The 27,610-nt window shown below is 37.7% G+C and overlaps 1 long non-coding RNA gene across 1 annotated transcript; it reads left to right on the top strand.

Annotated features, from left to right (window-relative positions):
- On the top strand, positions 1-26,902 carry LOC143676352 (uncharacterized). The gene is made up of 4 exons (XR_013172028.1): positions 1-84; positions 1,839-2,025; positions 24,357-24,437; positions 26,133-26,902. It is a non-coding gene; the product is annotated as an uncharacterized LOC143676352 (long non-coding RNA).
- Positions 26,903-27,610: the final 708 nt, after the last annotated feature.

Here is a 27,610-nt window from a genome sequence, read left to right as displayed (position 1 = left end):
ACTTAGGACTCGAAGCCCTTCAGCCACAGCTGGGCCACAACCGCAGCTCGCAGACGTCCAGGGCTCCCACACCACGTATTGGACGTAAGCAATCTCCTGTCAACCTAGGGAAGTGACCTAATTCCTGGACCCCCAATTAGTGTTTCAAAAGACTTTCCGTAGCTTTGTTAATTATAAAATAAACATTCTGGCATTCTGGGTATCTACCTACAACCCTCTCCACTACCCCCCCCCCCCCCAGCAAAAGCTACCTGGGGGTATTTTAAATCTCTGGTCGTGTTTCTCCCACCCCCACCCCCCCACTTTAAATTGTTGTGTTAAAATGACTTTAGGCTTTAAACCTATACCTGGCTGACAGAATTAACACATTTCCAACTAGTCTTAAATGAAGGTTTAATGACCTTTCTGAAAGTAAACCTGGAACTTAATTCTATTTTCACCTGTGGCAATTGTTTCTATTCTTCAGCAGATTGTCTTATGCTTTCCTCACCTTAAACTCACACATTACAAACTGGGGTGGAATTTATGAGATCCTGCTTGATTTAAAACTGCATTATCATAAATTAAAGACAGAATTATAATACCGCTTGGGGAATCACTGTAGATTTATTTGGATGGAAAAATATTTTAAGTTTCTGCTTTAGCCTGATTGAAGCTTGTAAGTCACTCTTTAAAAACTGCCAGTATTTATTGCCCGTTTTGCTCGAGACCCTGCACTCGGCTCTATTTGTACGTAGTATGATCTCTGGGTGTTCAATAGTTGATAATAACGAATGGAATGAATCCATGAAATACTCAGTGGCATCTTCAAGCACCAAACATTACTCTTTCATAATGCTGAAACCTTTATTTGAATTCAAGGACTACGGGTTATACCAGAATTTTATAGCCCATTTTAAGAACTACAGATTATTCACCAAGAGAATTATGTGCTAAACAAAGGAGCTCACAGGCAAACATAACGGGACTTGATGTACCTATTGTGTAATTTATAAACTGTCAAAAAAGACTACAAACAAAATCTTTGGATTACTAACACAAAAAAAGAGTGAGCTGAGAAAGCAAAAGTCAAGGTTTCCGGCAGTAGTAAAGGGTGGGAAGATGTGGAAGGCTTGTGGTGGGGCAGAGGACAAGGGTATAAATCAGAGAGCAGAAGCCTATGGACATGTCTAAGATAGAGGAAGAGGACAGCATTCCCTCTTTCCTGCTATACCCTAATCCCCTTCCTTACCCAGGTAACAGCTCTATCCAGGAAAGCATGAGGCCCCTGTGTGAGAGAGATGCCAGGTTACGTGAAACCCGAGCTTAGAAACAATTTTTCTGGTATGTTCTTCTCTTTCTTTCTTTCTTTCTTTCTTTCTTTCTTTCTTTCTTTCTTTCTTTCTTTCTTTCTTTCTTTCTTTCTTTCTTTCTTTCTTTCTTTCTTTCTTTCTTTCTTTCTCTCTGTCTTTCTTTCTTTCTTTCTTTCTTTCTTTCTTTTTTTTCTCTCTCTCTCTCTCTCTCTCTCTCTCTCTCTCTCTCTCTCTCTCTCTCTCTCTCTCTCTTTTCTTTCTTATGCTAAACTTGGGGAGGATATTTATATATTCCTTAAAAATAATTTTGGAATTGATTATAAATGCAAGTGATTTTATTTATTCACTAATAGTTTCCACTTAGAAATGTGATCAAAATGCATTTGGCTGTATGCTAAAATACTTATCATTATAAAATATTTCAAGCATATCAAAAAAGTAGAGAAAGTAATAGAACAGACAGCAGTGTATCCATCAGTAAATAAATTTTTTAAATTTTAGTGGTTTGTCTTATTTGCTTTACCTCCTCTTCCGTTTTTCCCGAAGCCCAAGGTCAGCACTATCCTGAAGCTGATGCGTGCGGGGATGCTGTGATTCTCCAACCAGCTCACCCTTCAGGAACGAAGGACTTGTTCTCCCGGCCGCTGGGAGAGCTGCCAAAAGAAGGCTGGACCCTCTCCGGGAGAGATGGGGTTGAGAGGTAGCCAGGTCGTGGAGGGTCTTGAAGGCAATGGTAAGATGTTTGGATAATTTTCTAATTGCACTACCCAAATCCTGTTGTTTGCACTAAGGAGGTTACTTTAGTTGCGACATTCATTTGAAGAATTCACACTCTAGCTCACAGAATAAGTCTTACCGCTTCAGTTTGAAGTTTGTAGCTCTTTTCGTGCTGAGCCCTCTTCACCTTTTCTACCTTATTACCCTCCCTCTTTCCTCTCCTTGCCCCATAATTACATCTGTCAGATTGGTCAGAATGCTTAGAAAACAGCATTACTTATTCTGCCTTTGCCCCTGCCGTTTCCTTGGTCTGGAACACCCTGCCTCTCCCGATTAGCTCCCCGCCCCCCAACTACTGCCTAAGACCCACATGGAACCTCTCCTTCAATGAAGCCTTCCCCACCACACAAACTCCCAGTGACCCCCCTCCTCTGGATCACCAGTCTATCTCTCTTAACAGTTTTAGTAATTCTAGTCCCAGTGGAACAGGATAGGAACCACTTTCCTAAAAAAAAAACAGTCCATGTAACAATAGCCTGGGCTGGCAACCCCCTATAATAGGTAACTTCTATCAGTGCTGGATAAATGGTTGGTTTAAATGGACATAGGAATGAAAATCTCACAATGGCCCTACTAGAGCAGTCAAAGCTTAGCCAGCGTCGACTGTTCTTTTAGCCTTACTTATGAGTCAGCTGGGCTAACTCACTCTAACAAACTGGTCCTCCAGTACCCTCTGAAGTACATCCTAGAAAAATGCTGTCAATCCAGGATCTTTCTACTCTTGACCCTGGGCTAATAACCAGAAATCAGTGATGAGTTAGCTCCTCCTGGCAGAGTAAGTGAGTGGTGATATATACCATATCTCTGGGAATATGATTATAAAGCATGTAGCCTAAAGGTATCAAGAAATCTGGATTAATTTCTCTTAAGGGGTCAAAAACAATGGGGCTGGTCACCCAGAGGCCGTAAGTTCAGACAACATTCATTTGATTATTTATGGCATTTATTAAGTGCCTACCATGTGCCAGCCACTGCAGTAAGTTCTGGAGACCCAAGAAAAAATACCATTCCATGTAATTCCCCAAGCTGAAGCTTATTGCTCAAAGGGCATAGCATTCCTCAAATATACTGAAAATATACTCATATCTATGTACCTGAGTTTAGGGTGTAGTCGCTCTCAGTTTGAGAAAGTCTTTTTGTACCTTTGGGAGCATACATTCTGTTGCTCTGAGGTTTCTCTGATCCTAGGCTAGTTGCCTCATGCTTTGTACCTATGTTTTTCCTTTTTCTTTGACTGCCATTATAGAAAAATCTTATAAATCCTCTTCTTTCCATAGAAAAGCAGCAGCCAGTTTAGGATATAAGATGAAGAATGGAACTTCCTCTTTTCTACTGGGCAGGCATGATTATCATGATACTTCTTTGTAATGCTATTAAAGCTACCTGCTCCATGAGTATATTAGTATTTTAAGTAAATTATCTATTGTAGAAGAATATTAAGTCTGATATAGGCAGGGATTTGTGTTTCAGTTATCTATAGCCTCTTTAGGTAGCAAATAATTATAATCTTGAGGAAGAAATATTTTAATACTAAGAAAATCAAATCCCATAAAACTAGACAACCAAAGAGATGAAATATTACTCAAAGCCCCTACCTAGAAACTGGTGAATGCTAAATGAGAAATTTTTTCAGTGAGAATATTGAGAGAAGAGTCATTTCATTACGCCCATTTGGGATAAGTGAAATGAGGCAGTTTCAGTGTGAGAAGAATGATCATGGAATATCCAATCACAAGGAGACTGCATTCCTCTCAGGAAAAAGAATTGGGAAAAATGATTAAAGAAAGAACCCTATCTTTAGGGTTCAAAAGACACAGAGCTGCAATGTTTATTGTCATGCAGAGTGGTCATGTTTATATAATTCTAGCAATAGAAGAACACAGATAAAATTGGGGTAGTAGGGGGAAAATTAACAAACAGATACGTAGCAAAGTGCACGCAATCCTCCGACCTCTCAATTATTCCACAGCACAGCCCTGGTGTGGATATCCTGTCTCCTCATGGCCAAGGTCCCAGCAGGCAGGGACCTGCTTGGGCCGGCAGTCTAGATGTAATCTTGTCCAAGTACAAAAATGAACCCCACCCCCACATCAGAGTATCTATTCGTAGATTGACCTAGGAGGGGTTGGGAACACCTAGTTTTTCTAAATTGCAAGAAATATATCAAGAGATCTCTTGGCACAAGAAAAGCCCTGGGGAGCTTGCATACTGGACCCTGGGAACAGCCTTGCCTGCCAGGATTATGTTGACATTAACCAAAGGCTTTCCTATCCTGCAGATTGCCTCATTCAGCTATTGAAGGAAAGGAAAAGATGAGCCTCTAAGGCCATCCGTATTTGTCTCTCATCAGTAGGGGCAGGAATCAGAAAGCTGACTCAAGAGAAAAATGATCTCTAAATTTCAGAATATGAAAATCTACACTGGTTTGTGATTTTCATAAAGATCTCCTAGCACTTTACAGTTGATTATTTTGACCAACTGAACTAAAATTTTAGTAATTAATAATCACTTTGAGGAATTCAGGAAAGAAGACCATTGCATTGAAAGTTAGAAAGGTAAAAGCTGGGATGAGATTTTAACAGTTCCTTATTTATTATTCAAATTGTTTACTTTGAGGGTCTAATCTTGGACATTATCTCCAGATTTTCTCTGTATCGAACAATTGTGAAAGTTTACTTTGTTAAGAAACATTATTAACCATGGAAAAAAAAATCTAATGTTAGAACAGAGTATTTTCAGTGTATGATTCTTACATATTGTTAGAAGATAATGCTCCATGACTATTTTTAGATTTTTGCATGGTCTGGGTTTTCCAAGCAAAGGGTTTAAGGATGATTGGCAGTCAAACAAGTCATGGAAGTTATAGAGAGTGTATTGCTTTTATTTACAAGCTTATCCTGCCTAGTACCACTTATTTATGTTACAGGATGGTGCAGGAAAGGTAGAGACCTGGTTCCTCCCATCCCAGAGAAGATTTGTTTACATTTCAGAGTACAAGGTTTGTTTCCTCCCTAGAGAGAAGGATGAGATGATGTGCCAACAGCCTATAAAAGCTCTGGGCCTCATAATTTCAGGGGTCCTCTCCTGCGGTGCAACCTCACTACATGTGCAGTGAGACATTAGTCCCTCATTGAATTACCCTATGGGGACTGAGACTGAGGGCTAAAATGCCCAGTGAGGAATAAGTCTGTTTTCTAATCCAAAGACAGATCTTATATTTCCTGTCAGAGAAATATACACAAATACACAGTCATCCAAAGAGGATATCACCTTTAGAAATTAGACTACAAAGAATAACCATCCTCAAAGATAAAGTGCCTGATGAGTTGAAATAAGCACATGGCTCGTTCCCTGCCTTGAAATAAAATAAACCCAAGAAATAGCAGGCTTGCTTGTTTCATTCTTATTATGATGTCCCAGTTTCCGCATAAATCTAGAAATTAAGGAGCACATACACGTAATAGAATCCTTAAGAAAGTTGATTTTCTCTTAAACTTGTCCACATCTTTGTGAGTAGCTCCTTCATTAAAGTCTCTTTATTTGAACCATCTGGGGGAAATTCTTTTGGGCCATGATATCTTACTCCAGAATTCAATGGCTCAGTTAAAAAAAATGAGGTAGCTATGAATACTCTAACAAAGTAAAATCACAAAGACAAAAGTATTGCTCCCACTTAGGATGTAAAAAGTCACGAGAGAATTTCCCTTGCATCCTAACAATGAGAAAAAGTCCAATAATCTATAAAAACAAAACCTCTCTGGAAGCTATTAGAGGGCTGGGGTTTCAGAGGCAGGACACATTATTTCATCTTTGGCAAAGCATGGTGGGAGGAGGCAGCCAATATAGAAATGAATAAGAAGACATCAGCTAAAATTTTTATAAATTCCTAAAGCCTTGTGTGGACCAGCATATCAATTTAAAATACCTGGAAGCTCCAGATATAGGGGGAGTCCACACTCAGTTGCAAGCTCTTCTCCACAGGTCTCCATCAGGAGATCCTGAGAAGGCTTGGGGTCAGGCAAAAGACTGAAGGGAGGCCTCCTTAGTGGTATAAGCTGGCTGGTCGTGATCAGCTCCCACTGGGGGAAAAAGGGCATGAGGCATTGACTGTTTCCCTGTATCCTTTTTTCGTGTGAAGCAAGCACTTAAGTCCTAGGGTTAGGCACATAAACGCACCTCCAAGGCCTCCGAGGCAGGGATAGAAATAAAACTCATTCTACTTCTGTGGAAGAGGGGTGGAGTAGATATACTTCTTTCTAGCCTGAGTAACCAGGCGAGGGTCCATTGCTCCTGGGGGAAGAGTAGAAGGAACTGTCACTTGCCTCCACTAGAGTGCAGGAAAACAACAACAACAAAACTGTTGGACCTAGGATCCTGAACCAATAGAAAGTAAAGGTCTTCTGTTGCTAGGGGAGGGCCAGGAAACTCTGCTTCCCAAGATACGCTATAGATGCAAGGTGGAATTTGGCTGGTATGGGGTAGGGTGGGGGAATAGCAGGAACATTGAGAGGCCTAACCCCTAAGGCCAAGGTTACTGGTCCTACGTAAGGCAGTGGCTTGACCAGCACAGTCTAAAATTCCCAGTGATGCAACTGTAAGCCTAGTAGTTAGTAATAAGCAGCAGCAGTCTACTGCTGTGGGGAGGAGCAAGAATACGGAGAGGGACTCCTCTGAGATAGAGGTTTGCAAAGACTGGTGAAAGCTAAGCACAGAGCAGGAAATCTGAGAAAAACCCTCCAGCACGTGAGGCTCCACACTAAGCATAAAGTACCAGCAGTCCATTCTGGGAGGAATTTGAAGCCTGTGGTGAACTGAGGGTAGCCATGACAACAATAAAACCCAAATGAGCTCAGTTTGCTCACTTGACCAACTTCTTGTTCACATTAAAAATCTGACAGAGGATGATGTGTGGAGATTTTTCAATGTAAGTACTATTTACCTCAGTCTCTTCTGACCTTTTAAACATGAAGTCCAACATTCAATCAACAATTATAAAAACCTGTAAAAAAGCAAGAAAGTACTATGGTCCATTGTTAAGAGATAAAATAATCAACAGAACCATACTTAGAGGTAACCTAGGTGTTGGAACTACCTGTTAGGTGGGAACTTAAAAATAACTGTGATTACTATGTTAAATGATTTAATGTAAAAGATGGACAATATGCTTAAATAATGGGAATTCAGCAGACAGATGAAAATATTAAAAATGTTAAATGAAAATACAAGGAATAAAAAACACATCAGTTTTAAAGGATTGCTTTAATGGTCTTGAGAGCAGATTTGACACAGATATGGAGAATATTAGTAAACTTACATGTAGGCTAATAAAAATTATTCAAATCTAGGCACAAAGAGTTAAAGGAGTGAAAAAAGAAGATAACATCCAAGAGCTCAAGAACAATATCAAATAGACTAAAATATATGTACTTTGAGTTCCAGAAGGAGAAGAAAGACAGAACTGGGCATAAGAAAAATTTGAAGGGATAATGATCTACAATTTCACAAAATTAATAACAGAAAACAAATATGGATTCAGGAACCCAAATACAGGATAAATTAAACACACACACACACAGATAAGCACACACACTCACTCACTCCCCCACATATGTCACAATCAAATTTCTGAAAACCAAAGTTAATGGGAAAGTCTTGCGATACCCAGAGAAAAAAGAAAAGTTACATAAAGATAAACAAAGAACTAAATCACACTTTCTGTTATATACCTTACAAGCCAGAGACAATGGAGGAACACCTTTAAAGTGCTGAATAAGAAAAAAATCCCAACCCAAGATTCTATAGCCAGTGAAAATATCTTTCTAAGAGGAAGGTGAAACAATTTTTTTTTAGATATAGAAAAGCTGAGATAATTCACTGCCAATAAGCCTCCATGAAAAGAAATGTTACAGAAATTCCTTCAGGTAGATTGAAATTTGAGTTAGAAATCTGGATCTACATAAAAAAATGAAGAGTAACAAAGAGCAAGAATAAAGGTAAATATAACAGATATGTCTTAATTTTAATCAACTTAAAAGATAATTAACTGTCTAAATCATGAATTTGCAAACTTTTTCTTAGAGGACCAATAATAAATATTTGAGGTGGTGGGCCGTATGATCTCTGTTGCAACTACTCAACTTTGCCATTTAGTGGGAAAGCAGATCTGAGTGATACGAAATAGAGTGGATGGGTTGGTTTCCAGTAACAATTTATTTGTAAAAATTTACTTTTCTGACTCTTAGTCTAAAGCAAAAATAGTAACAGCGTATTGTGGGGTTTTAACTTATGACAAAAAGAGAATGAAGAATGGGAAGGAAGAAATGAATATATATGTTGTAAGGATCCTACACTATACCAGAAGTAACATAAAGCTATTTGAAGGTAGATAGTGATAAGTTAAAGATGTATATTATAGATTTTTCCAGATTTTCAACATATAGTATCATATCATCTGCAAACAGTGAGAATTTTACTTCGTCTTTTCCAATTTGGATGCTTTTAATTTCTTTTTCTTGTCTAATTTCTCTGGCTATAACTTCCAGCACAATGTTGAATAACAATGGTGACAGTTGTCATCCTTGTCTTATTCCTGATCTTAGAGGGACAACTTTCAGTCTTCCCCATTGAGGATGATGTTAGCTGTGAGTTTTTCATATATTCCCTTTATCGTGTTGAGGAAGTTCCCTTCTATCCCTATCCTTTGAAGTGTTTACATCAAGAGAGGATGTTCAATTTTGTCAATTGCTTTTTCTGCATCAGTTGAGATGATCATGTGGTTTTCTATTTGATTTGCTGATATGGTATATTACATTAATTGATTTTCTTGTGTTGAATCATCCTTGCATACCTGGAATAAATGCCACTTGGTCATGGTGTATAATATTTTCAATGTGCTGCTGGATTTGATTTACAAGTATTTGGTTGAAGATTTTTTTTAAATATTTTTATTGTTAAATCCTAATATGCAAATATTTCATACATGGTATTCAATCAATGGCTCACAATATCATCACATAGTTGTGTATTCATCACTATGACCAATTTTTAGGACATTTGCACCACTGCAGAAAAAGAAAAAAAAGAAAAACGAGAAATATATATACATACTGTTCTAGTTTGCTAGATGCTGGAATGTAATATACCAGAAATGGAATGGCTTTTAACAAGGGGAATTTAATATGTTGCTAGTTTACAGTTCTAAAGCCAAGAAAATGTCCCAATTAAACAAGTCTATATAGAAATGTCCAATCAAAGGCATCCATCCATCCAGGGAAAGATACCTTGGTTCAAGAAGGCCGATGAAGTTCAGGGTTTCTCTCTCAAGTGAGAATGTACATGGTGAACAATCAGGGTTTCTCTCTCAGCTGGAAGGGCTCATGGCCAACACAGCATCATCTGATAGCTTTCTCTCCTGGCTTCCGGTTTCATGAAGTTCCCCAGGAGGCATTTTCCTTCTTCATCTCCAAAGGTCACTGGCTCATGGACTCTGCTTCACGGTGCTGCATCATTCTCTGATCTCTCTGAATCTCCACTCTCCAAAATGTTTCCTCTTTTATAGGACTCCAATAAATTAATGAAGACCCACCCAAAAGGGTGGAGACATGTCATCACCTAATCCAGTTTAACAACCACTCTTGACTAAATCACATCATCCAGGGAGATGATCAGATCACAGTTTCAAGCATACAGGGTTGAATAGGGATTATTCTATCTTTATGAAATGGGATTTTGATTAAAACATGGCTTTTCTAGGGGGCATACATCCTTTCAAACCAGCACACATACCATATCTCTTACCCTCCCTCTCATTAACACTCGTATCTTCATCCACCTATTTTATTTTAACCTTTGTTCCCTCTATTTTTTAATCTTTATCTGTATTTTTTACTCATCTGTCCATACCCTAGATAAAAGGAGCATCATACACAAGGTTTTCACAATCACACAGTCACATAGTAAAAGCTATATCAATATATAATCGTCTTCAAGACTCAAAGCTCATGGAACACAGCTGAACAGTTTCAGACACTTCCCTCTAGCCACTCCAATACACCATAAACTAAAAAGGGGTATTTGTATAATGTGGAAGGAAAACCTCCAGGATAACCTCCAGACTCTGTTTGAAATCTCTTAGCCACTGAAACTTTATTTTGTCACATTTCTCTCTTCCCCCTTTTGATAAAGTTCTCAATTCCTTTATGGCCTGGTCCTGGCTCATTCTCAGATTTCTGTCCCATGTTGCCAGGGAGATTTACACCCCTGAGAGTCATGTCCCACATAGGGGTGAGGAGGGCTGTGAGTTCACTTGCCACTTTGTCTTAGAGAGAGGCCACATCTGACAAACAAAAGAGGTTCTCTGGGGGTAACACTTAGGCCTAATTTTAAGGAAGCTTAGCTTATCCTTTGCAGGAATAAGTTTCACAGGGGTAAACCCCAAGACTGAGGGCTCGGCCTTTTGATTTGGTTGCCTCCACTGCTTGCAAGAATACCAGAAATTATCCAAGTGGGGTAGTTGAATATCTCCTCCTTTCTCCCCAGTGCCCCAAATAGACCTTGCAAATACTTTTTTATTCATGGCCCAAATTATTCTGGGATATACTGGAGCATCATACTAACCTGTACAAAACAGCAAAGTCTCATGCCCTACTCAAGATTCCATGTACTTAAGGTGTTCAATTAAACTGACCATACAAGTTAAATTAGGAAATGTACTACCCAAAATATAAATTTTGCACCAAATAAACATCTCTTCTTTTGGTCTCACAAAGAAGTTGAAATTTTAAAATATGGACGATATCATCCTTTACCCTGTGTTCTGATTACCTTAGTCCTATCCAGGTCAGCTTCATTCATATCTCTACTCAAAATCAGATCCCCTTTTCAACTTTCTTAACTGTTCCTGTATGGAGTACTATTGACTTTCATTGTTTCAGAGCTCTAATTCTGAGTCTCAGGTGTCATGTAAATACCCGAAGCTTCCGGGAATGACCAGGTTATAAACAAACAGCACAGTATCTCAGAATTTAGAAATAACTGTGACAATTTATGAATTATGTGACTGCTATAAGAATTTACAATCTAGGACCTTTTACAATAGGCCTCAACCTGATAACCCATGCTCTCAACTCAGTTCACTGAGTTTTTATATTATAGTTAGTCCATATGAGTGAGACGTGATAATATCAGTCTTTTTGTTTCTGATATTTCATTCAACATACGGTCTTTAAGGTTCATCCACCCAGTTGCATGCCTCACAACTTCATTCCTTCCTGTGGCAGGTCAGTAGTCTGTTGTATGTCTATACCATAGTACCCCCTCCATTCCTCAGTCATTGTACCCTTATGCCACCTCCACCCATTGTGAGGCATGAACACTGTTGCCGTGACACCAATGTGCAAATGTACATTCATGTCCCCACACGCAGTTCCTTCAGGTATATACTGAGCAACAATGTTTCAGGATCATATGGCAACCCCACCCCTAGGCTCATGTGGAACCACCACAGTCCTCTAAGGGGCTGCTCCTCTCAGTTTCCCTACTGGCAGTGAACAGATACATCTCTTACTCTAGCGCTTATTTCTCTCTGCTCATTTTAAAAGTTTTATTCATACATCATACAATCCAACATAAGTGTATAGACATGCCTTTGCCACCATACTCTAGATGAAGACATTTCCTTTTCTTCCACAAAGAATCCATACCCTTTTCCCAATTCCATGCCTGTTTATTTAGCATTGGCATAATGTCTTTGTCACATTCAGTGGAAGCATATTACAATGTTATTGTTGACTATAGACCCTAGCTTGCATTGATTGTATTTTTTCCCATATACCATATATTTTCAACACCCTGCAATATTGACATTCATTTGTTCTCCCTCATGCAAAAATGTTGTTTGATTTGTACACTTAATCACCATCACTGTCCATGCTAGGCATTCCTAAATTATATTGTATCAGTCTTTATCCTCTATCCTTCCTTCTGGTTTCACACGTGCCCCCAGCCCTTCTCCCTCCAGCATACTCACATTCCACTTCATTCAGTACTTATATTATTGTGCTAACATCAGGTAGTATTGTGCTATCCATTTCTGAGTTTTTACAATCAGTTCTGTTGCACAATTTGTATTTCTTTGGCACCAATTCCCCAATCTCTACCCTATTTCTATCTCCTTCACTCTTAACTTCAGTTCTCCAAGTTCACTCATTAATGTTAGTTCATATTGGTGAGACAATACAGTATTTGTCCTTTTTTTTCTGACTAATTTCACTCATCATAGTTTTCTCAAGTTTCATCCACATTGTTACATACTTCATCACTTTTTCTCTCACAGCTGTGTAGTATTTCATTGTACTTATATACCACAACTTCTTTAGCTACTCATCCGTTGATGCACATTTGGGCTGTTTCCATCTCTTGGCAATCATAAAAAATGCTGCTATAAACATTGGTTCGCAATTGTCTGTTTGTGTCCTTGCTCTCAGGTTCTCCGAATATATACCTAGTAATGGGATTGCTGATCACATGGCAATTCTATATGTAGCTTCCTGAGGAGCCACCAAATTGCCTTCCAGAGTGGCTGTCTCATTTTACTTTCCCACCAACAGTGGATAAGTGTGCTGCCTTCTCCACATCCTCTCCAGCACTTGTCATTTACTATTTCGTATTTTTTGATAATGGCCATTCTAGTAGGTGTTAGATGATATCTCACTGTGGTTTTGATTTGCATTTCCCTAATAGCCAGTGAAGTTGCACATCTTTTCATGTGCCTTTTAGCCATTTCTATTTCCTTTTTTTGAGAAGTGTCTGTTCATGCCTTTTGCCCATTTTTTAATTAGGTGTTTGTCTTTTTGTCATTGAGTTGACAAATCTCTTTATATATTCTGGATAGTAAACCCTTATCTGATATGTGGTTTCCAAATACTATCTCCCATTGTGTAGGCTTACTTTCTTGACAAAGTTCTTTGATACACAGAAGTGTTTAATTTTCTGGAGTCCGCATTTATCAATTTCTTTGGGTGCAAGGTCTAGGAAATCACCTCCTAGTACAAGAAATATAAGATATTTCCCTACATTTTCCTCTAAAAGTGCTATAGTTTTAGCTCTAACGTTTAGTTCTTTGATCCAATTTGAATTAATGTTTGTATAGGGTATGAAATATAGAGCCTCTTTCATTCTTTTACATATAGGTATCCAGTTCTCCAAGAACCATTTGTTGAAGAGACTGCTCTGTCCCAGGTGGGTTGGTGGACCACTTTATCACAGATCATTTGTCCATAGATGAGAGGGTTTATATCTGAACACTCTATTCAATTCCATTAGTAAGTATATCTATCTTTATGCCAGTACCATGCTGATTTGACCACTGTAGCTTTATAATATGCTTTAAAACCAGGTTGTGTGAGACCTCCCTCTTTATTTTTAGTTCTCAAGATATTTTTAGCTATTTGGGGCACCCTGCCCTTCCAAATAAATTTGGTTATTCATTTTTCTATTTCTTCAAAATAACTTCTTGGGATTTTAATTGATATTGCATTGAATCTATAAATCAATTTGGGTAGAATTGACATCTTAACAGTATTTACTCTTCCAATGCATGAACATGGTATGCTCTTCCATTTATTTAGGTTTTTCAAGATTTCTTTTAGCAATTTCTTACAGTTTTCTGTTTATAGGTTTTCTGAATCTTTAGTTAAATTTGCTCCTTAATATTTGATTCTTTTAGTTGCTATCATAAATGGAATTTTCCCCTTGATTTCCTACTCAGATTGCTCCTTACCAGTGTATAGAAACACTACTGATTTTTGGGTGTTGATCTTGTACCTTGCCACTTTTCTGTACTCATTTATTAGCTCTTGTAGCTTTGCTATAGATCTTTCAGAATTTTCAACATATATTTTCATATCATCTGCAAACAGTGAGCGTTTTACTCCTTCTTTTCCAATTTGGATGCTTTTTATTTCTTTTTCTTGTCTAATATCTCTGGCTATAACTTCCAGCACATTGTTGAATAACAATGGTGACAGTGGGTATCATTGTCTTATTCCTGATCTTAGAGGAAAAGCTTTCAGTCTTTCCCCATTGAGGATGTTATTAGCTGTGAGTTTTTCAAATATTCCCTTTATCATGTTGAGGAAGTTCCCTTCTATTCCTGTCCTTTGAACTGTTTTCATCAAGAAAGGATGTTGAATTTTGTCAAATGCCTTTACTGCATCAATTGGGATGATTATGTGGTTTTTCTGCTTTGATTTGTTGATATGGTGTATTACATTAATTGATTTTCTTATGTTTAGTCATCCTTGCATACCTGGAATAAATACCACTTGGTCATGGTATATAATTCTTTCAATGTGCTGCTGGATTTAATTTGCAAGAATTTTGTTGGGATTTTTGCATCTATATTCATTATAGAGATTGGTCTGTAATTTTCTTTTCTTGTAGTATTTTTGTCTGGCATTGGTACTGGGGTGATGTTGGCCTTAGAGAACAAGTTAGGTAGTTTTCCCTCCTCTTCAATTTTTTTAGAGAGTGTGAGTAGGATTGGTATAATTCTTTATTGAGTGATGGTAGCATTCACATGTGAAGCCATCTGGTCCTGGACTTTTCTTTTGGAGGAGCTTCTTAATGACTGATTCAATCTCTTTACTTGTGATTCGTTTGTTGAAGTAATCTATTTCTTCTTGAGTCAAGGTTGGTTGTTTGCCTTTCTAGGAAGTTTCATCTACGTTGTTTAGTTTATTACCATATAGTTGCTCATAGTATCTCTCATTACCTCCTTATTTCTTCAGTGTCAGTGGCAATATTTCCTCTTCCATTTCTGATTATATTTATTTGCATACTCTCTCTCACTCACTCTCTCTCTCTTTTTTTTTTTTGTCAACCTACCTAAGGGTTCATTGACTTTATTGATTTTCTCAAAAAACCAACTTCTGTTTTTTTAATTTTCTCAATTGTTTTCATGTTCTCAATTTCATTTATTTCACTCTAATCTTTGCTATTTCCTTCCTTTTGTTTGCTTTGGGGTTAGTTTTCTGTTCTTTCTCTAGTTCTTCCAAGTGAACAGTTAATTCTTGATTTTTGCTCTTTTGTCTTCTTTTTTTTTACGCTGGATGGCAGAGTCACATTTCATTATTTTTTCATGTAAGTATCCTGTTATTGCAGTACCGTTTGTTTGTTTGCTTTGCTTGCTTGTTTGTTTTTTTGGGAAGTGGATGGACCTGGAATCAAACCCAGGTCTCCCACATGACAGGTGAGAATTCTACCACTTCAGTGGTAGAATTCTCTACCTTTGCACCCCCTCTCTTCTTTTTTAAAATAGGCACTTAAGGCAGTAAATTTCCCTCTTAAGACTGTTTTTACAGCATCCCATAAATTTTAATATGTTGTCTTTTCATTTTTATTTGCCTTGAGATATTTACTGATTTTTCTTGTAATTTCTTCCTTGACTGACTGGTTGTTTAAGAGTGTGTTGTTTAACATCTGTATATTTGTGAATTTTCTGGCCCTCTGCCTGTTACTGATTTCCAACTTCATTCCATTATAATATGAGAAAGTATTTTGTATGATTTCAAATCTTTTAAAATTTATTAATACTTGCTTTGTGACCCAGCATATGGTCTATCCTTGAGAATGATCCATGAGTGCTTGAGAAAAATGTGTGTACTTTTGTTGTGGGGTGTAATGTTCTGTAAATATCTGTTAAGTCTAGTTCATTTATTGTATTATTCAAGTTCTGTTTCTTTACTCATCTTCTGTCTAGATGTTCTATCCATTGATGAGAGTGGGGAATTAAAGTCTCCAACCATTATAGTAGAGATTTCTATTTCTCACTTCAGTGTTGTCAGTATTTGCCTCATGTATTTTGGAACACTCTGGCTCAGTGCAGAAATATTTATGATTGTTATGTCTTCTTATCAAATTGTTCCTTTTATTAACACATAGTGTCCTTTTTATCTTTTAATTTTTTTCCATTTGAAGCCTAATTTGTCAGTTATTAGTATAGCTATGCCAGGTCTTTTATGATTGTTTGTGTGAAATATCTTTTCTAATCTTTCATTTTCATCCTATGTTTATCCTTGGGTCTAAAATGAGTCTCCTGCAGACAGCACATAGATGAGTCCTGTATTTTAATCCATTCTGTCAATCTATGTCTTTTGATTGGGGAGTTTAATCCATTGATATTTAATGTTATTACTGTAAAGGCAGTACTTTCTTCTACCATTTTGCTTTTGGGTATTAAATGTAATATCTAATACTTTTCCCTGTTTTTACCTTTACTGATAGTCTTCACTTCTACACTATTTCCTAGACCTCTCTTTCCTGCCATTTCCTATCTGCCTGTAGCACTCCCTTTAGCATTTCTTTCAGAGCCACTCTCTCAGTCACTAATTCTCACAGTGATTTCCTTTCTGAAAATATTTTAATCTCCCCCTCATTTTTGAAGGACAGTTTTTCTGGGTACAGAATTCTTGGTCAGTGGTTTTTCTCTTTTAGAATCTTAAATATATCATAACACTGCCTTCTCACCTCCATGATTTCTGCTGAGAAGTCCACACATAGTCTTATTGGGCTTCCCTTGTGTAATAGTTAGATTCAGTTGTCAGCTTGGCCAGGTGAAGGTGCCTAGATCTATTGCTGAGGACATGAGCCAATGGTGTGTGAACTTCATGTGTTGCTGATTACATCTGCAGTTGGCTAGGAGGCATGCCTGCTGCAATGAATGATATTTGATTTCATTGGCTGGTGCTTAAATGAGAGAGCTTGACATAGCACAGCCCAAGCAGCTCAGCATACTTCATCTCAGCACTCATAGCTCAGCCCAGGCCTTTGGAGATGCAGAAAGAAATCACCCTGGGGAAGGTTGTTGGAACCCAGAGGCCTGGAGAGAAGGCCAGCAGAGATCACCCTGTTCCTTCCTGCTCAAGAAAGAACCTCAGTTGAAAGTTAGCTGCCTTTCCTCTGAAGAACTAATGAAAGAACTCTCCCTTTATTAAAAGCCAATCCATCTCTGGTATTTTGCATTCCAGCAGCTAGCAAACTACAAAGATTTGGTACCTGAGAAGTGGGGTGCTGTTGTGGTTTGCAAATACCAGATATGTTGGAATGGTTTTCTAGATGGCTAAGGGGAAGATTTTGGAGGAAATGTGAAGAGAATGATGGAGAAGTCCTGAAGTGCTTGAAGAGACTGTTGGTGTAAATGGAACCACTGCCAATCTGGACAAAGGGGGACACAAAAGGGACAAATTGGAGTTTGCAAAATGAGAACCATGAAAGCTCAGGTCTGAAACCAAGAAACCTTGGCCAGGAGAGTGGACCCACCCATATACATGGAGAGGGTGAGTTTGCCCGGAGGGCAGAGGATGATTCTCCCATCTCATTGGAGTGGAAGAGTTGTGCCACCTCAGGCCTTTGAGAAGGTACAGCACACTCCCTGGGGACTGGGGAGAGCCTGGCTGCCACCACATGGAGGGGTTGAGCATGTGCCCTGGAAATGGTAGAGAGCCCAGGTGTGGCCTCAATGCCTGGAGAGAGTGGAGCCAAGAAAAAAGATGGTCTGTTCAAAGTCCCCTGAGGTTGATTTGGAAAGAGGTGGGCCACTGCATAGGCCCTTGGAAAGAGTGGGACCGCAGCTTTCCAAAGCTGAAGTATAAATGACTTTCAGTCTTTGAAATCCGATGGTGTTTGCCCTGCAGGTTTTCCTTCCAATTTCTCCCTATAGGTCCTGTGATTGTCCCTCCTTTGCATATTGGCATCAGATAACTTGTTTTGAGATTCATAGGTCCACAGCCAGAAGAGAATTTGTGCCACTTTAATATCATTTAAGGTGATGCATATAGTTGACAAGTTGACAAAGGGTGGACATATGGTAATTAGGTTCAGTTGTTACCTTGACCAGGTGAAGGTGCCTAGATCTATTGCTATGGACATGAGCCAATGGCGTGTGAACCTCATCTGTTGCTGAGTACATCTGCAGTTGGCTAGGAGGTGTGCTTGCTGCAATGAATGATGTTTGATTTAACCAGCTGGTGCTTAAATGAGAGAGCTTAACATAGCAGAGCCCAAGCAGCTCAGCTTACCTCATCTTAGCACTTGTAGCTCAGCACAGGCCTTTGGAGATGCAGAAAGAAATCACCCCAAGGAAGGTTGTTGGAAACCAGAGGCTTGTAGAGAAGACCAACAGAGATCACCCTGCACCTTCCCACACAAGAAAGAACCTCAGTTGAAAGTTAACTGCCTTTCCTCTGAAGAACTAACAAAATAAATCCCCTTTTATTAAAAGTCAATCCATCTTTGGTGTGTTGTGTTCTGGCAGCTAGCAAACTAGAACACCTTGTGTTGTGGGGCACACCGAAAGAGAAACCACACAATTTAAATTGCAAGCCAATCGGGAGTCTTTATTAGCCAGCCGGTGACTGCCTCAGAAACTTCTGAGAAGAGATTCAGAGAGCAGCCCCAGTAGATTCTCAGAGTTAGCTTATAAAGGCTAAAACCACATCCTAGTTCATAGCTGAGAGCAAGCAAGCTTGACCACAGAAGCAGAAAAATGCTGTTAGCTCATGCCAAACTACATCCTGTTCCCTTTAGGCCCTATCCTTTGTTTTATTGTTTTTGGTAAATTGAGTCAGTTTTAACTTTTGGGAACTTTCTGCCCTATTTGTTTTGGGGACTTGTCGTTGTGTTGGGGCCTGATTCATAGCTCCTGTTTCTGTTGTGGTTGGGCCAGATTTATAGTTCCTGTTTCTGATCCCCCACACTTGTGTGTGATGGATTACTTTTCTCTTGTTGCTTTCAAAGTTCTCTGTCTTTGACATTTGACAATCTGACTAGTAAGTGTCTTGGAGTATGCCTATTTGAATCTATTCTGTTTGGGGTACCCTGCACTTCTTGGGTCTGTAAGTTTATGTCTTTCATAAGAGATGGGAAATTTTCAGTGATTATTTCCTCCATTAGTCTTTCTCCTCCTTTTTCCTTCTCCTTTTGGGACACCCAAAATTCAGATATTTATGCACTTCATGTCATCATTCATGTCCCTGAGACCCTCCTCGTATTTTTCCATTTTTCCCTATAGTTTCTTTGGTGTGTCAGATTTCAGATGTCCAGTTCTCTAGTTCACTAATCCTTTCTCTGTCTCTTAAAATCTATTGTTGTAGGTTTCCTTTTTTTTTTTTTTTTGGTCTTTTCTTTTGTGCCTTTCATTCCCATAAGTTCTGTGATTTGTTTGTTTAAACTTTCAAGTTCTTCTTTTTGTTCACCCAATGTCTTCTTTATATCCTCTCTCAACTCATTGATTTGATTTTTGATGAGATTTTCCATGTCTGTTGGAACAACCTATATAATTAGTTGTTTCAAGTCCTGTGTCTCATTTAAAGTGTTAGAATGCTACTTTGACTGGGCTGATAATAATAGTATGACTCATTACTTTTTGCTGGTGTCTAGGCATTTGATTTCCTTAATTAGTTTATTCTGGAGGTTGTTTTCACTTTTCTACCCAAGATTTTCTTGCTGGATGGCTTTGTTTTCTATCCTTTTATATTCAGTTCAACTTATTGTAGACTTCCAGCATAGATTCTGTTTGACTAATCAGAATTTTTCAGTTGTTATTTTTCTGTTTCTTTCCCTGCATATATGGAGCTTATTTTTTCTAGGAGAATCTTCTCAGATTTTATAGACCCCAGTCAGATTTTCCTAGACCACATAGGCCCATATCTCTGGAGGAAAGAGTCACCTTCATCAATTTTCCCTAAGGGTGGGACCCAGCAGGTTTTCAGACTTTCCTATGAAGCCTCTGTACTCCGTGCTTTTCCTATCCTGCCCAGCATGTGGTGCTTTTCTGCCCATGGCTTCCCAGCAGCTTAAAACAATAAGGTGCCTTTAATTTCAGGAGACTCTCACTGCCAGGGGCATGGTTGAGACAGAGGTGAGGTAATATGATGGCTTTAATTGCTTCACTTCCCTGGGGCCTGAATTCCTTGAAGGAGGGATTCCACCTGAGCTGGGCCTCACCCCCTTTCTCTTGAGGAAGACACAGCCTTTAGGGAATTAACTCGTTCACCTGACTTGTTACTTTATCTCTCAGATAAGCTTAATTCTGCCCTTGCCTGAGGCAGTTCTGGAGCATGAGGGTGCTTTCAGTTTTATTTAATTAACTGTTAAAGTGTAAAAAAAAGCAAAGGAAAAAAAAAAAAAGTCTTTTCAGAGCTGGACCCCTGCTCTTCAGATTTGTCAATCAAGAGCTTAAGTTGGTATGTAGCTCTCTGTATTTCCAGGCTCTATGTGCCCCCTTTTCTTGGGGTACAGCCCTTTTCCAGTATTTTGTGCTGTCTAACTGAAAAAGCCTCTGTTTGTTTGTTTGTTTTCTGTCATCTCCACCTCCTCTCTGCTGGAGCAAAAACTCTTAGATTCTTCAGTGCTTTTTCCAGGTATATCTGTGCTGGGGGCCTGTTTTCAGTAGACAAAATTTGTTAGTTGGTTCCACAACTGGAACTTGGTTGTGGTAAGCCCTTGCTGCTAGTGAAGTCTGTTTCCTTTCCCCACCAGCCTGCTGTGCCTGTGGGGAAGGGTGCTGGCCTCCTGGGCTTGAAGGAGTTACAGTTCTGTGTTTATCTCAGCCATTCCACCTCATCCAAACTGGGGTATGCTGTGTGTCCATTCACTGACTTTCCCCCAGAAGTTGTTCTGTACCATTCCTGGCTAATTACTAGCTGCTCTCAAGGTGTGTATTATGAAATCAGAACAACCACTAGAAATATTTTGAAAGAAAGTTATAACTAAAAAGCTAATAGTGAAGATAAGATGAAATAATAAAAATAAACAATCCAATAGGAGGCTAAAAACAGATGGGACCAAAAACTGATTAGTTGTTAGATGTAAATCCAACCATATTAATAATTATATTAAATGGACTAAACACCAATTAAAAGCAGATATTGCCAGATAGGATAATAAAGCAAGACATGACTATATGCTGTCTACAAGAAAATGATTTTAAATGTAAGACATAGACTAAAAGTAAAAGAATGTAAGAAGTTGTATCATGCTAACCCTAGTCAAAAGAAGCTAGAGTGCCTATATTAATATCAGATAATGTAGATATCAAAGCAAGGAATATTACTACAGAAAATAACAAAGATATGTTTTCTGAGTGAAAAAAATCTTGTACAATATGACAAATTTCTGTGGAAAAAAATCCAACCACACACTCACAAAACAAAGCTAAATTTTTGTGTAGGGCACATCACAAGCTGAACTGGTCCTAACAGTTACCACTACTGAGGGATTTGGGGTTGGTGGTGATGAAGGGAGACTTGAGATTTACTGGTGAAATCCAAATAAAACCTGTAGTATAGTAAATAGTATTTTACCAATGTTAATTTCTTATTTTTGACAAATTGTTTAGTGATTATGTAAGATGTTAACATTAAGGGAAAATGGGTGAAGGATATATGGGAACATTCTACATTATCTTTGTAAATATTCTACAATACAGATTTATTCCAAAAAAAAGTTTATTTAAAAAAACTGAACAAGTAAAGTTATGAGATATTTTACAGAATTTTTAAAAGTAAAGCTGATAAGGGAGTATCATTGCAATTTGGATTTATGTTCCTAATTATTGCAAAATCTTTATCTAACATAAAGAGAAATAAACATTTTAGAAAATTATAAACCAGGGCAATAAGATTACTGAAATAATCAGTATAGCTATTTGGGCCTGGAGGTTTCTTTGGGACAAGGTTTAAATTGCAAATTCAATTTATTTTGTTGATAGTCTTTTCAGATTTTCTATTTTTTCATGCAAGTTTTTGCAGCTTAGTGTAGACATAAAGTTGTTCATAATATTCCCTTGTTAGCCCTTCAACAGACATATGATCCACAGTAATGTCTCTTTTTCATCCCATATTTTGGTTATGTGTATTGTCTTTCTTTTTTCTTCATCTGTCTAGATAGATTCATGTATCTTATTAGATCTTTTTTAAAGAACAAGCATTGGTCCCACTGATTTTCTTTATTATTTGCCCTTTTTGTTTGTTTCATTGAATTCTTAACTATTTAATTTCCATCTGCTTACCTTGGATTTAATTTTTTTCTCACTTGAGATAAAAGCTTAAATTACTGATTTTAACCCTTTATTCCTTTCTATAAAATTACCTCTAAATGTTAAATGCATTCCATAAATTTTGATATGTTGTTATTTTATTATTTACCTGAAAATATATTACAATTTCCCTTGTGAAAAAAAGATTACAGTAATAATCAATGAAACACCAACTGTTTTTCTTAAAAGTGTTATAAAAATATAATTAAATTGTGGAAATTTGAGGCTGTGGATTCAGTACTATGAATAATGTACTTTATTTTTAATTCTCTTCTTTTTGAAACTTAATGGAAATACACTGAATGGAGACATCATTGGAGAGTTTGATGAGGTTCTTTATGTCACATCATTGCTCAGACGAGTAGCTAGTGATAGCCATGTGAAGCAAACAAGAAAAGACAAAAGCAAGAGAAAAAAGATCACGTTAATTTCTGAAAATCAACAAATGACTTGGAAATTAACCGAATAAATTGGCAAATAATTTGTGCTACAGTTTATGTTACTTAATAGTCTTATCATAGAATAGTTTTATTTGGAAATAAGGAAAATTATATATTTTAATTGTATTGCTTACACATTAATTTATATTGTGCCAGATTCTAAGTATGTTGAATATCAACCCTACTGCCAACCAGGGCATCTATTTATCTCTAAGACATCTGGATGAGATTAAAAAGGAATAGTTATGGCAAAGCAGGATACAGGATTTCTAACCCTAATTATATGACACTTCTGTCACTAGATCCTCAAGGGTTGTGATGAGAACTGAAAAAAAAAAACTGATTAAAAATTTAAGTATGCTAGGCTTAGCAAGGGAGAGGACCATGAAATAAAATAGTAAATATGAGAATCAACTCCCAAATTTTGGAAATTTTGAATTACAAGGAAAAGGGAAGCTCTTCAATAAGTGTGGCACAGCAGGAAAAATTCTGCTATAAAAACAAATGCAGGGGAAACAGAAGAAAATAATAAGGATAGTGTCATAAAACCAGTTTAAGTTTCTTTTCATATAAAATTTTATTTTAAGTAATCAGCTTTTCAGATCTGGGCTGAAATGGCATGGGTAGTACCAAGAGAACAAAAGAAAGCCAAAAAAAAGTAATTAAGATTTTAAAATTTTTATAGGTATACAACAACATAATGAACAGTCAAGGAAGACAAATACTGAAAAAATTGTAGCTATTATGCTTTGGGTTGCCAGTCTTTTCTCTTGGAGAAAAGAAATGCTTTTGCTGTCTGGAGATGTCTTAACAAGATCATCTTTTATGCAAACCCTAGAATAAAAATTCTCATTTATATAGCACTTCAATGGATCCTCAGGAGGTTAAGTATACCCATTTTCTAATAAAGGAGACTGATGCTGTGAGAAATTAGTACATTGTGCAAGGTAATGCAGCTAGTAAATATGGCGGCCTGGGGTGACCACAACTTGGTATGACTCAAAAGCCCATATTCTTTCCTCTACCTAATATTTTTAACCTGGCTTTTTGTCAGAATCACTTAGAAAGCTTTTAAAACATACTGATGCTCATACCTTACTTCAGGATTTAAATTGTATTGATTTGGGAGTAGAGTCCTTTCTTGGTATTTTTTTTTAAAGCTCCCAGATAGCTTGCATATACAGCCAGATGAGAACCAGTGCTGTAAATGGGCTGACCCTCGGCACCCACGAGGTGTAGGAAAAGTGACAGTGATATCGTTGGTAGACAGCATTCACATACGAATATACATTATTGAAGAATAAATTAAATTTCTCATCTTGATCAATACAATATTCTATTTTCAGTTGAAAGATTTTCTTCATTTGGAGCTTATGCATTCAGTTAATCAGATGAAGCATTTTCTTGTCAGTAATTATGGGGTTATAGTCTAAGTAACAGAAATTTTAATCCTGAACTCCAACGACTTCCTGCTCTAATAGGATGATAATGATTAAGGGCCAATGTAACACTTGCCATGGATTTTTCATCAAAGCTTGTCAATACAAACCATTGAGTCCATGACTAGAACTAGACTTCTTATGTAATATTCAGTCGCGATAAAGAATTTGACCCTTATGAAAGCTTAGAATACCATGTAGGTACTATTTACTGAGTTCCTCACTTTATGGTAGACATTAATAATTTTATAAATTATTTTATTTAACTATCCCAGACTCACTGTGAAGTAGTTTTATTATCTTTACTTTACAGTTAAGGAACTGGAATGCAGAGTGTTCATACTACTTACCCAAAGTCTCACACTTAGAAGGTACAGCCAGAATTCCAACCCAGGTAAGTTTGACTTGAAAGTCAATGCTCTTAATGTTGATTTTGGACTAGTGAAAAAACTAATACAATATGCTGAAGTTTAAAATATGAGAACATGTGAACGTTGTCTGCTCTCGATTTATTTGGCTGCAATAGCTAAACCTTTCATTTCTGTGAGAATCAGCCTGCCAGGTAAGGTTTGGAATTCATTTGCTGCCAAAGATCAGAGTTTCCAGGTGAGCCCCTGGGCCTCTGCTCTCTGGACCCTGGTATCAACCCCACCCAGTTCCCTGAATGCTGAATGGGTCCACCCACCTGAGCATGAGTATGGACTGAGCAGAAGCTTCAGCTTTCCTGTTCTTCCTCTCCCACTAACCCTGATACCTTAGGAATGGATGTCCATCAACTCAGGTCTCAGCGGGGTAACTACAACCCTTAGCCATAGTAATCTGTGTTTCCCCAGGGGCATCCAGCTCTATCCCAGTGCTAGCCTTCTTAACTCTGACAAATCCAGCTAGCCCCTCTCTCCCACAGATCTGTTGGAAGATCTCAGCCATGCTTAAAGTTGGCAGATGAAATAGAAGATTATTTGAATGACTTATTTTTTATTATAAGTATTTCCCGAGTATTGCATATACTAAAAAATAATTCATTGCTTACCTGAAATCCAAACTTAACTGTCTTCTATTTTTAATGCTAAATTTGACAACCATAAGCATACTTAGTGACCAAGACGATGTAGTTTTACACATCAATGTGGGACAAAGTTGATGAAAAATCCAAACTCTTGTCATAGGTGAATACATACAACAAAGGTTCTAATAGAGAACTTTACTTTAAAAGAGTTTTCCTGTTTCAGTGGTAAACTTTTATAAGCATCAGTGGAAAATTGACTTAATTGTCTTGAAGTGATAAAACATGCCACAGTTTGTCTCTCTTCTTTATACCTTTATGATACTCATAGTAAAATTGCCTTACTGTATCAAGAAATGCTTTCCTTGTGCTTTCCTCTCTGACTACAACCTCACATGAGCTTTTCACTTTTTTTAACCTTAATTTTTTTTACGTCTAAAATTAGGAAGAAAAAAAGCCCTTGATGGTGCCATTATGAAAAATAAAACATAGTATTTATATTATGTGAATCTATGTATGATAATGTGAAATAATAGTAGTGGAGTTTGTTGTCCAGAAATGACAGATTTTAGAACACTTTACTAACTCTTGCAATACTCTCTTGAAGGGATTATCATTGTGTTGATTTTCCAGATAGAAAAATGTAGGTACAAGTCATTACCTTTTTTGTCAGAACAAGACATTTGGGACACCATGTATTAGCCACCAGCTTACCACAACCTTCCCTGCCCCAGTAATTTAATTCCTGGCTCCCTGGCCTCATAAATCCTTGTCTAATGGTCTCAGTTACTAAACAGTTAAAGGAACCGAAAATTAATACAAGAGAATTCTGGTAAGTTATTTTAAAAAAGTATCAAGAAGTATCATGACTATTTATTAACACATCAAGTTCCCAAGGGTAGGAGGGAAAGAGGTGGAAGAGCAAATTCAGCACTTCCTCCAAGCTTGAAAAGAAAATGTGTCTTGCCCTCAAGTGACTCGTGAAAAATAAAATTATATCTGAAATATGTAAACTAGCTCCAGTTATTCAGGCTGGATAAATTGTGACCAGTTTTTCCTGACACCATATTTCACTATCTATTACAGTGCTGCTAAAGTACAGCATATTCAATGTGTGCAATGGTTCCTAAATGTCATCCAAACGTGCCTGTTCACCCTGGTGGATTATATGACTTCAGTTAATCTTTGTACCATCAGACTCCAAGATCATCAAAGAACTGTCTACATTCTGTGTGTATGTGTGAAGCAGCATCACAACCAGAGCAGGCCATGTGTGGCTGGAGTGGCCTGGGGCACCTCAGGAGAGCTGGTGGCCTTCCTTCTGCTGGGCTAGTGGACACGTGGCTTGACCAGCTAAGCAGTGTTTGATAATGTGGTCATGTGACCATTTCTACTGTTCTGAAGTGCAAATGTCCCAAGTACATAAGAGGTAACATAATGTTTCACAGTGAATTGGGACGTTCATCAGGGAGGAAATGACCCAAACGAGCATGTTTATAAACACAGTCCACATGCTCTTTAAAACAGGCCTTTGTAGGTACTGAGGGGAGGGGGTCAGTGATGGGGATGAACACCTCAATTTGCTGTGCAAGCATATGTTTTTTTCAGCAGGATCCCTGCATGAGAATTACCCTTAGACTGAGGAGATCTAGAGATTAGTCTGGAGTCTCTTTTGTGCACTAAAATGCAGCACATTTTTTCCATGCCTAAGCCCTTTCCTGAAAATGGGTTTCTAATATTATGTCTAAATTCCTTGTTCACTGAACCTACAAGGAACTTATGGAGCAACGGAATTAAAAGATTAAACCTCAAGCCACTTGTACTAAGTCTTTAAATGCCTTCTGAAGCACAGTTTACATAGCAACTGAGTCTACAATTCAGTTGTGTGCAGACTCAATTGCTTTTAGAGAGTCTTAGAGACTCAGGTGTTGTTAGAGTTCTCTTTCTTAACTGTTTCCCACTGTAGCAATAGACCCAGTGGTGTTAAAATTCTTCCTTGTGCATGCCAATAAGTTTTAACAATTGGCTGTAGATAAATTGTGCATAGGTTTCATTTTAAATATTACAGGGTGAACTCATGTGATCTGGGCTTGGAGATTAGGTTCTCTTTAGACATCATGTGCAACTTCTTGAGTAATCTCATCTCACAGATTGTTAGAACTGGAAGGCACTTTAGAAATGTATGCCAGCTTCTTTTTATAGATGAGAAAAATGAGACCCAGAGAAGTTAATAATAATAAAAAATAATATCTAACATTTGTTGCCAGAAACAATTGCTTTTCATGCATTATTCCATTTAGTCCTCACAACAGGCCTGTGAGTTATGTACTATTGTTTTCCTTAATGTACACTTTTGTACCCGATCCTCCCCTCTCTTCTATAGAAGGATATTGGGCCAGCATTTCTTACCCACTCCTTCCTATATCTTCAATTATTTAGATCATGCCTGTCAGAAGGTAAACATTGTGTTAGCTCTTTTCTTAAAGATAAACAAACAATCAAAAAAGCAACCCAAACAATAACAAAAATCCCTTCTGATCCTACTTCATTTCTTTTTTCCTTTT

The sequence above is a fragment of the Tamandua tetradactyla genome, chromosome 3 (assembly GCF_023851605.1).
Source record: "Tamandua tetradactyla isolate mTamTet1 chromosome 3, mTamTet1.pri, whole genome shotgun sequence".
Lineage (NCBI taxonomy): Eukaryota > Metazoa > Chordata > Mammalia > Pilosa > Myrmecophagidae > Tamandua > Tamandua tetradactyla.
Note: the sequence above shows the minus strand (reverse complement) of the source record. Positions and strands in the feature narration are given on the sequence as shown.